The 11578-nt window shown below is 49.4% G+C and overlaps 1 long non-coding RNA gene across 2 annotated transcripts; it reads right to left on the bottom strand.

Annotated features, from left to right (window-relative positions):
- Nucleotides 1-2601: 2601 nt before the first annotated feature.
- LOC105737904 lies at nt 2602-11361 on the bottom strand. Of its 2 annotated transcripts, XR_004027005.1 has the most exons (6): nt 11269-11330; nt 10540-10657; nt 9603-9724; nt 7516-7733; nt 6747-6980; nt 2602-4308 (listed from the first exon to the last, which is right to left on the bottom strand). It is a non-coding gene; the product is annotated as an uncharacterized LOC105737904 (long non-coding RNA). The 2 variants fall into 2 exon arrangements; XR_004027006.1 differs by lacking the exon at nt 9603-9724 and having other exon boundaries at nt 2747-4308; nt 11269-11361.
- Nucleotides 11362-11578: the final 217 nt, after the last annotated feature.

Below are 11578 nucleotides of genomic sequence, written 5' to 3'. Positions count from 1 at the left end.
GATACCACGGCTGGTGACGTTAAACCGGAAGAAGGCTTGGTTCCTGCTAGACTCTGTTGGCTTGCAGGTGTGGTCCTTCAGTGTGGCCTTGCACATGTCAATGGAAGGGTCTGTGGCCATCATAGAAGAGATGGCCACAGTCCCATTAGGGAAACACACTAGGAACATAACCATAGTTCTCACAACCATCCTGTTTCCAACCATATTTTGATCAAAGCATGTTCTCTATTTTATCTGGCAGTCCTTGGACTAGGCTGGACTAAGCCTCTATGCTGCTCCTTGAGGTAGGACTTGGCTCCTGACCCCAGGGCTTCTCACAAGTGACCTCAGACACACCCATTTAAAATGTATTCTTAGGCCATCAAGTAGGCTTTGGATAAATATTGGACTTTGTTCATTTTTATATGTATGATTTGAGGGGCTGAAGGCAAAATCTTGATACTATCTGAGGCACGGTGTTTAGGTTGGGGGCCCTGCCTTCAAGAAAGTCAGCTCAGAAGGGAAAATAAAGACAAACAGTCAAGGACAAGTAACTAGGGCGAGGCAGAATATGGTTATGGCTCTGATTACGAGAGTTCAAAAGGAAAAAGTTGAGGGAGAGGTAAGAACCAGAAAGGAGAGCCACTGGTCAGTAGGCTATGTGGTTATAGGAGAAACAGCATTTGAAATAGGCTCTGAAGCCTGAGACTTCACATAGGAGACGAGGAGGGTTAGTTTTCCCGTAGAACACATGGATGTTACACACAGCAGTGTGAGCTGGTCTTGATCATCTCCCCAGGGGGTAGAGACCAGTGAGCCTGGAAAGATCTCACCAAGACAGATGCACAAGGCCTTCCTCATGCAGGATGGGGGTGGTGCTGTGATTCTAGACTGGGATCAGCAGTGGGCCTGATGACAGGGTTGGGAGGGGGGACGAAGCAGCATGGGGACCCAGAAGCCCAGCTTCTCACCAGTGAGGTCTGAAGAGGGATAAATGCCTGGGAGCTGGTGTCCCGTGTAGAGCTCCCAACAGGAGAGCAGGTCAGTTACTGCGATGGTCAAGTATAGGTTCTCACTGTCACAGGTGCCAATGGCCTGGGGAAGTTCTGTGAAAAGTACAGAATGGGTAAATGGGACTCAGGTTGGGGTCAGATTCTCCTTATTGTCCAGCCTTGGCATACCAAGACTGAAGAGTCTTGTTGGAGGCCTTTTCTCTCCCAATGGGGTAAGTCTGTGGAGAAGGTTTCTGGAGTCTCTAGCATGTCAGGCTTCTTTGGGGCCACCTCAAGCTGGGCGTATATCCTCTGGAGGGAGAGATCCTGGGACCACCCCACAGCTGGGTTCAGTTTTATTAGAAACAGACGCCACGCAGTCCTCGCCATGGGGACAGATCTGGCAGCTCAGGCCTGTGGGTCCCAGGATGTTGAGAGTTGCCCAGGGGGCCTGGGATCTGGAAGCCACTTCTTTCTAGTTCTAGGCATTCTAATGGCATGACATGCACCCAAACACAGGCCATTCCTCACAAATGCTGTTGTAGACTGTGTTAGACACCATGCATTCTGCTCCCCGAGAACACGGGACAGGGATCGCTCAAGCCTGGCCTGGGAGCAGCTTTCAGCATCCAGGCACTCCCTTGTGTCTGATGTGACACACCCCTGTGATTGATGGCCCAGGACAGTGGCTGCACAACTTCTCTCCACCCTCCTTAGCCCATTAACCAGCTTAAGCCCTCGGGGAACCCCCTCATACAGCGCCCTGGAGAAAAGACTTGCACTGCCAATAGCAGAAGGGTGGAGTTATCTGTCAGGAGGACTATGTCAAGGGGTCCTGGCCTAGGGCTCAGGTGCTGGTGTCCCATGTAGAGCTCCCAAAAGGAGAGCAGGTCAGTTACTGCGATGGTCAAGTATAGGTTCTCACTGTCACAGGTGCCAATGGCCTGGGGAAGTTCTGTGAAAAGTACAGAATGGGTATATGGGACTCAGATTGGGGTCAGATTCTCCTTATTGTCCAGCCTTGGCATACCAAGACTGAAGAATCTTGTTGGAGGCCTATTCTCTCCCAAGCATCCATTTCTCATCACTCCCCTTTGGCCCTTTTACTTTTCCACTGGAGCCCTAGTGTGAAGGCCCTTAAGTGAGATGGCTTTTATTTTTGATTCAGTGCCTCACTCTTGCCCAGGCTGGAGTGCAGCGGCACAATCATGGCTTCCTGCAGCCCCCATCTCCTGGGCTCAAGCGATCCTCCCGCCTCAGCCTCACGAGTAGATGGGACTACAGGTGTGTACCAGCATGCCATGGTAATTTTTAAATTTTTTGTAGAGATGGGGTCCCACTATGTTGCCCAGGCTGGTCTTGAACCTCCGGACTCAAGCAATCCTTCCACCTAGACCTCCCAAAGTGCTGAGACTATAGGCATGAACCACCTTGGTCAGCCCAAGAAGGCTCCCTTTTTTTTGTTTGGAGACAGAGTTTCACTCTTATTGCCCAGGCTGGAGTGCAATTGTGTGATCTCGGCTCACTGCAACCTCCACCTCCAGGGTTCAAGAGGCTATCCCTCCTCAGCCTCCTGAGTAGCTGGGACTACAGACGCATGCCAACATGCCTAGCTAATTTTTGTATTTTTAGTAGGGACAGGGTTTCACCGTATTGGCCAGGCTGGTTTCAAACTTCTGACCTCAGATGATGTACCCGCCTCAGCCTCCCAAAGTGCTGGGATTACAGTGTGAGCCACTGCGTCTGGCCAAAGGCTCTTTTTTTTTTTTTTTTTTGAGACAGGGTCTCACTGTGTCACCCAGGCTGGAGTACAGGGCTACAAACAGGCTCACTGCAACCTCTGCATCTTGGGTTCAAGCAATTCTTGTGCCTCCTGGGTAGCTGTGATTACAGGTGCGTGCCACCACGCCCTGCTTTTTTTTTTTTTGTATTTTTAGTAGAAATGGGGTTTCACCATGTTGGCCAGGCTGATCTCGAACTTCTGGCCTCAAGTGATCCACACGCCTCGGCCTCCCAAAGTGCTGAGATTACAGTGTGAGCCACCATGCGTGGCCGAGAAGGCCCCCTTTTTAAACAAAAGTCTTATCTCTTGGGAAGTCAGTAGGAGAGCCAGGGATGGGGAAGTGGTTCTGGCACTAGATCAACAATGGCAGTTTCTCAGGTCACAGCTGTGTGAGGTCTGTGCTCACAGCCTTGGGTTCTGAAGTGTAAGCTTTTGGTTAAGACAGGGGACTTGGGCTCTGGTCCAGCTCCATACCATGCTAGCTGTGTGATGGAGCTCCACTCAGAGCCTAATGCCACCTTGAGTTCTACCCATCTTACAGAGCTGTGGGGCTCAGAAGAGAAGGACTCCGTCTTTGGAGAGCATCTTGGTGTTCAACATGCTTTCACTCTTCAGCCTCCTTAGAGGGGGTCAGTAGTTGGAGAAAATGGGAATTGGATAATGCTAAGTTCCTTGCTTAAAGTTCGCAGTGGAACCAGGATTCAGACCCATTAGATGGCACCCTGAAAGTGCTGTAAGGATAGAACACTGCCATCTGTGTGGCAGCAAGCCTTCAACACTAGAATCCTAGTCACCTTAAGAGGATGACACCTAGCAGAGCTATAGGAAGGAAGACAATACACCTGTTTTCTTACTTCCTGGAGCTGTAAAACCTATAAGCGGGCCTAGTCATAGGCAAAAGATGACTCACCTGGAACTTCCCTGTTCTTATATCCGTTCCCTGCTATCTCTACATTGGGTACCTAATGACCTTGCTGGGAAGACGGCCATGTCTGATTTATACCAAGGTCTTGATACCACTGGCCACCCTTACCATGACCTTGACATGAGAAGTCTACCAAGGTTAATATTTCAGGGGTGGTGGCACCAGGGAGGGAAGACTTTATGGGGCACCTTGAGTCCTGTTCATGTCATTCCTGGCATGATTTAAGTGAAGTCTTACTGCTGATTGTATGAGCAGCCACCCATTCTCTGTATTACTTCATGTGTCTGCCAACAGCTGCTTCTATACTGGGCTTCCAATCCCAGCATGCAGACAAGCCACTTGTGAGGAGTTATTTCTGTGTAGCCCCAGTGGGAGCCCCCCCACCATGGGAGGGGCTTCCATAGCCATTGTTTGGACAGAGCCAGTGCAACTTCTTGGGCACCAAGACCATCCATGAGTCCAGGACCAGCACCTCACTTGGTGTACTTACCAACATCCTCGAAACTATATTCCATTTCTGCAGGGTAGGAGAATGGTTTCCCATCTGGACCCACGCTCAGTGTATAGTTCACATGGAGGACATAGTGGGTTTCATTCCTGTTCATGTACAAGAAGACATCACAGGAAGTCTGCAAGTGATGGATAGAGTAAAGTAATTCAAAATCTAAGCAGTTAGAACCTCAAAACATTTTGAGCCTTAAGGGAATGTGATTATAGGACCTGAGTCACATAAACATGCAGCTGTAACCTTTGTTCCTGATTACAGATTGGTCATTTTTCTTACCTACATGTTTTGTAAATGTTGTAAATGACTAAAGGGTGCCAGGGAAGACCCCTTCCCTCTTAACTGTTGATATTCAGTATAGATTAACTTCCCTCTTTCCTCTTCCACACAAAGACTTCATGGCTATGGGATTGTCTAAGATGGAATGTTAACTACTCTTAAATTGGAAAGGAAATGAAAACAAGCTGTAAAGAAAACAAAATTTATGGAAAAGAAAACAAACTAAATTGTAACTCATAAAGCAGCCTTGTATAGAAAATGATAAAATCCTACTGAATTTCTGTATTTTCTGCCTATATAAGCAAGACCTTAACTTTTAACTTTGGAGCACTTACTCCATTTCTCTGAAGTCTGTTTCCTGTATGGTCATTCCCAGCTTTTTGCTTGAATAAACTTTAAAACTGGATTCTGATCCTTTCAATTATTTCAGGTTGACCATAGCTTAGAGCCATGCTGAGCAAAAGGCTGCCTGAATTTACGAAGCTACTTCTGGGTAGTGACCCTAGGACAGCCTCCTTCTCCCTTACAGCATCTGCTCAGGCTGGACAGCATAGCTGAGTAGGCCCTGTCCTTGTGTGCCCACCACCTGATAGGGGGCTTGAGACCTCAGTCCAATGAGGATGTCCACTCTGATCACGTACTCGAGTGGTTACTGGTCTCTCCTTTACAGTGTTTCAAACTGCTCCAGCCTGCCAAGCTAGATTGGATAAGACATGCTCATGTAATTTAATGACCTGTGAGGGTGGGGTGGGTGAGAGCTCTGCCTATGAAGTATGTTACCTGCCCAGCAGGTAACACTATCTGGTAAGCTATCTGCTGGGCAGAGGATCTGTCCAAACTGATGGCTTCTTACATGGACATGAGCACTAGCTTACCTCTTTAATCACTTTTGTGTCAGCAAGGACACTTCAAGCACAAACCCTTGTGTTCCATCTGGGAGGGAAATTTCCCAAATCTTATACCCAGGTTCATCCGCTTCTGAAATAGGATAGGGCACAGTTCTGATCCCTACTGCCACCAACTGGTCACCAGGGAAGACAGCTCCAAAGGTGATGTTGAAGAGTCTTGTCCCAGGGACTGTGTCTGTTGGAAGTTCTCATCTGTTACAGGCCTATGGTTTACCGGCAACAGACTCTCCCAGTCTCCCTTAATTAAGTCTTCAGAGCTAACAGCATCCTGTTTTCTCTTTCCTGTGAGGGGACTAGAAAGGACTAGGGGTGTCTGTGTCCTTCGATAATCTTCTCCCCTTTTCCCTCAAAGATGCTCTTGTTTCTTAAAGAATCAATCCTTCTTTAGCCAGTAACTCAAGAACAAGGCCGAGTGGGGAGCCACAGGAAGGATGGGATCAGCGAGGGCCATTCTGAGAAGATAAGCCCATTCATAAACCCGAGGGCAACCCAGCAGCATGAGTCAAGAACTGCCAGCCATTCCTTATGCAAATAACCATTAACATACTAGCCTTTCCATCCCAGGTAAGAGTGCAATTTACTCAACTTTGTCCCTTTGTATGTTGGTTTAAGTAGTGGCTGAACACAAAAAAAGAAACTCGCATGTGAGGGCTAACCACAATCTTCTTTGTGTAGATTATAGGCTCGTGGAGGTCAAAAGAATCCTTACTACTGTTGTCTCTCCTCAGGACCGAAAGTTATCCAATCACATGAGAGTCTGAATAATAGCTTTTTTTTTCTTTTTTTCTTGGAGATGGAGTCTCGCTGTGTTGCCCAGGCTGGAGTCCAGTGGCATGATCTTGGCTCACTGCAACCTCTGCCTCCCAGGTTCAAGTGATTCTCCTGCCTCAGCCTCCTGAGTAGCTGGGATTACAGGCGTGTCCCACCACACCCAGCTAATTTCTGTATTTTTAATAGAGATGGTGTTTTACCATGCTGGCCAGGCTGGTCTCGAACTCCTGACCTCAGGTGAACCGCCTGCCTCAGCCTCCCAAAGTGTTGGGATTACAGGCATGAGCCACTGTGCCTGGCATTAATGATAGTTCTAAGGGAAGGTCTATATCATGTTTTTAAGCTTTAATTGGATGATAGGCTAGAAAGTTGATGTTCTGAAGCTTTTTCTTCTAAATATCAAGATCACACTTTTGACAGAACTCTGAATCCACTTACCCAGCCCTTAGTTACAGCCTACAAGTGATCAGAACTCAAACTGAATCAGTCTGCGGGCATATTGAGCCCTAAAGGTAGAAGCTGGCCCAGATGGGATGGGCTGTACTTGCTAAAACTTGAGCCCTTATGCCAAGTCAGTATTCCTGCTGTGCACACTAAGACGTACCAGGCACTCTCCACATGGTCCTCTCTGGGGCTTGTTCACACCAAAGGATCATCCCAAGCCTGCATAACTTCAACTGAAGTGGCAAGGAACATAGTAATACTGAAGCTTGTGGGCATGAAAGGAGTTCTGTTTTGACCACCATCAACTTGGTCACATGCCAATCAGTGTCTGACCACGTGTGTTCCAAGAATAGGTGGCTGCTATAGCTTGCACCACAGATACCATGATGTCACTCTAGGAGAAACAAAGAGGCAGCAGATGAGAGGTGTGCTGTGGATGAGGCACTTCGCCAACTGCCTTCCCTAGAAAACCATAGCTGGCCACCCAGTTGGGATTGAGACAAACTTCTAGCTGGAGTTACAGTTGTGATGTTATACCACTCCATGAGATCACACCTCAGTCCTACCCAGGGGCACTCTTTAGAGAGAGGCAGGTATCGAGTTATATTAAAACCTAGAGAAGACGATACAGGAGTTGTTTGAGACGAAATAAACTTCCTGTAAGTAAGACCAGATGCCTAAATCCTGAAAACATTCATCTATTTGCTCCCACATTAATCTATTTTCTCCCTGGGACATAATCAGTTTTGATTAGAATTGCTCATAAAGATGAAAGCAGACTTAAGCTATTTGACCAAGCTGAGATTACTTTTGCATCAACCTAATAGTACTCTGTGCTCAGAGCTCACAGATGTCAGTTAAAGAGCATCCTCCTGATCTGTCCCCACTCTTGCTCTCCCAAGGATTAGAGTGGGGTAGATGAAACTCACCCGGTGACTTCAGCCTCATTGCTGGAGTAGGGCTAATGCAGGAACATGCAGGCCCCATAGCTGTTGAAGCCATAGTCCTGCTTGGCCACGTGGCTCACCAGCATAATCATCCTCCCTGTGGGATGCTTCCTCCCTGTGGGATCACCTGCCATATCTTGGAAGTGGTTCCTGAGCCTGACAGACAGGAGCGGGGTTGACCATGCAATCAAGTTTGAGATCTAAGGAGTTGAATGCAAGGCAGGAAAGAGGCACTTGTTCACTTACTTGTTCTTACAAAAAAGAGGTACTTGCTTCTCTCATCTCCTCTCAAATGCAAGGCAACCAGATCTTTTACTAAGTTGGCAAGATAGAACACTAAGAGGCCCAAAAATCAAGGCTGACCAGAATCTCCCCCCAGAAAATACTAGACACAGGGCCACTGCTTGGAGTTGTGCAGGCTGTACAAGTCACATAGCTGCACTCAGCAACCCTCACTGTCCCTCCACCCCCTGGCTCGGTGCGAGCAGGGCTCAGCAGAGAGGACTGGCAGAAGAGGCTCCCAGTTGGAGGCAAGACTGGCAAAGACGGGGTACCTCCCCAGGTAGGCAAGATGAGACAGGTGGGGCTCCTGTCTCCAGGATCTCAATAGGCTGCAAGGAATTTGAAGGATGTGATGTCGCTTGCAGGCTACCTGCACACTGTATGGGAGAGTGGTGGGCAGGTCCATCTGGGCTGGCCAGGGATTGCTTGGTCAGTCCTCAGTCCTACCATGGGGAGTGCATCCAGCCAATGCATCCAGCCATTGCTCAGGGTCCTGGGCTTCAGAAACCATGGGCACTTTGATCCTCAAGACACCTGCCAACAAGCAGGCTCTTCACGCAGCTCTGTCTCCTGACTCCCCTCCCCTCCTCCAGTTACAAATGTCTTAGCCTCTCCTTTGGGCTCTCTCCACCACATGGCTGTAAATGCAGATTCCCAGGACCTGACCCAGCAGATACCCACACAGGTCCATTTACATCTCCTGGAGCAGGGATGCAGCCTAAGGGTCATGTCATTCACAGGAATGGCCTTTCTTGTTGGGACCTAGGTTCTCTTGAGATATCCTAAGGGCTGAGGGCCTGGTTGGGGCACCAGCTTTGATGCTACTTCTGAGCCCAAGGCAACAGCAATGAGCCATGTGGTTGGGTGATGACTGTGTGCAGCCCACCTACTTTTAGGCCTCTGTTCCTTTGCCTAAAACACTCCCCTGCCAACCTAAATCAAGATTTGAAGTTGTATTTTTAATTGACTCATAATAACTGTACATATTTATGGGGTACAGTGTGATGTTTACAATGTGTAATGATCCAATCAGGGTAATGCGTATCCATCACCTCAAACCTTTATCATTTCTTTGTGGTAAGAGCATTCAAAATCCTCTTATAAATATACAATATAAATTATAAATATGATAAATATACAATATACTATTGTTAACCATAGTCACTCTACTGTACAATAGAACATTAAAACTTATTCCTCCTAACTGTAATTTTGTACCTTTTAACCTATCTCTCCTACGCTTCCCAGCCTCCTGGCACCACTATTCTATAGTCTCTACTTCTGAGATCAACTTTTTCAGATTCCACAAATGAGTGGGGTCACGTGGTATTTGTCTTTCTGTGCCCGACTTGTTTCACTTAACATAATGACCTCCAGGTTCATCCACGTTACTGCAAGGGACAGGATTTCATTTTTTAAAAGTGGCTGAATGGTATTCCTCTGTGTGTGTGTGTGTGTGTGTGTGTGTGTGTGTGTGTATCTAATCTATCTCATATTTTATCCATTCATCCAACTGAGGGACTGAGAGGGACTTAGGTGGATTCCATATCATTGTGAATAGTGCTGCAATGACCACAGGAGTGCAGAGATCTCTTCGACATTCTGATTTCCTTTCAACTTAATCAAATCTTGTTTCCAGAAAAGGGTCTATTTCATGGCTGATAAGGCTTAAGTCCTAAGGGACTTGGTTCCATGAAAATAACAAGTGTGGCCTCACTTCATAGAATGAAGGAGGTAGTTTCGGCCCCAGGAGACCCAGCATTCTGGCAGGGGTTACCTGTGCTCACCTCCATATAGTTCCCTTCAGAGAATCTCCCTCGAGGCCTATGTGAAATAGGGACAGGACATGATATAGTTGTAGGTGGTTTCTTCACCAGGTTCTATGAACCCAGACACCTTGATGTTCACACTGAGGGAAAATCATCTATTATCCTGGAAGAAGGGCAAGAAAGCACCAAAGTCCCAGGGAAGATGAGGCAAGAATCGAATAGGGAGGTTTGGCCCAGTCCCACCTGGCTCAGTGGGACTGAGGTACAGGTCTCTTGTTAGTAGATAGAGGGCTGGAGGCGTGCAGGGAAGGGAGCATGATGAAATAGAGCAGGTAGAGATGCACAGAAGAGACTTAGGATTTAGTGATCTGATGCTAATCTCACCTCTGTTCTGTTCAAGTGCTCCTGCTAGCTCCCAATACCTTCGAAACCCTAAATCCAGGCATAGCTGGGGCCCCAGTCTTCCTGTCCACCTTGCTGACATCATAGCCACGTTAAACCCTGCTATCCCACGAGGCTCCTTCTGATTGCTCTCACCTGCAGTTCTACCCCATGCATCACCTGAACGCAAGGTACCTGCATGCGGCTTCCTCTAAACTCCTACCGCGTTGGGCCTCCTGCCACACTCTGGCAGTTCCCAGCTGTCAGTTACAGCCACCTGGAAATGCTCTTTTTCTTTTTTTTTTTTTTGGTCCACCTTACAAAGGTGCTCTATTCAGTAGAGGTCAATCCTGGCAAGGCAAAGATGGAATTGTGGTCTCTGCTCTTAGACACAAGAGGACTTTGCAGCTGTGAAGACAGCCTGTGCCAGGCAGAAGCGATCTGCCTCCAGGAGGGGATGCTGGATTCCCCAGATGTCCTCAGTGCTGAGGGCAGGGCCAGATTTCTTCCATATGAGTCTTGGACACCTGTTTCCTGGGGCAGTTGAACAAGGGCATCTCAGAAGCTTGCTCACCTGGTTGACCACATGACAGGCCAGTACAGAGGCTCTGAAGGTTTCCCCAGGCGTCTTCAGACAACACGTAGCCACAGCGTGGAGCCACGGGAGGTGCGGCAGCTGGGCATCCGGGGGTCTGCAGTGGAAGGAGTGTGGTCACCTGCCAGCCTGGAGGAGCCTGGGGGTCCTCAGAGTCCCTGGCACCAGGATCACTTAAGGCAACGCTGAGGGCTGGTCCCAGGGAAGCAGACCCAGGGCGTCTCATGGCGGGTGGGAACAGGCAGATGGGTGGGAGAACCGATGCTGGGTGGGAGAACCGATGCTGGGTGGGAGAACCGATGCTGGGTGGGAGAACCGATGCTGGGCGGCAGGCTGTGGGGGGCAGCTGCTCGATTCTGTATCCTTGCTGGTCCCCGGGCAGGCCAGTCTTTCTGGGTTGGGCGGGCTGGCAGGGAACCTGGGTGGGCTGGGGGCCAGGAGGTTGTTTTGGGGACATTGGGCTGCAAAAACCCATGAGTCCTTCCCCTGTCACCAGTAACTTCCGCATAGAAGGCTTTGTTGTCTAGAGAGCCTCATCCGGAAGATGCCGGCGGGGCAGCTGCTCTCCACCAAGCCTGTGAAGCCCGGGTCGGTTCGGGGTCGGTTCGGGTCAGTTAGAGAAGGCGCGGCCCCTCCCTGCTGCCCTGTGGGAACTCCACGTGGCAAACGGGGGGCTTGGCGGGCACTTGCATCCTATCCTTCACTGACCTGGGCGGAGCCAGAAGGTCACTTGAGCGCCCAGGCCGGGGCCACGGCGACCGGAGCAGAAAGAAGAGCCTAGGCAGGAGAAGCGGGCGGGTTGAGCACGGCGAGGAGGAGGAGGGGGCGGGGAGTGGGACGACCGGGCCACACCTACCCTGCAAGCAAGGGGCCCGCAGCAGGGACTTCACAACTGGGCTGGGGCGGGTCACGCGCAGCCCGGGGCTTTATCCGCGAGGCCTCCCAGGCGCTCCACCAGGTGCGGAAGCCAGGTCAGGTGCGCTCCGCCCGGGTGAGCTGCACTTCACCGCGGTACCCC

The sequence above is a fragment of the Nomascus leucogenys genome, chromosome 19 (assembly GCF_006542625.1).
Source record: "Nomascus leucogenys isolate Asia chromosome 19, Asia_NLE_v1, whole genome shotgun sequence".
NCBI lineage: Eukaryota > Metazoa > Chordata > Mammalia > Primates > Hylobatidae > Nomascus > Nomascus leucogenys.
Note: the sequence above shows the minus strand (reverse complement) of the source record. Positions and strands in the feature narration are given on the sequence as shown.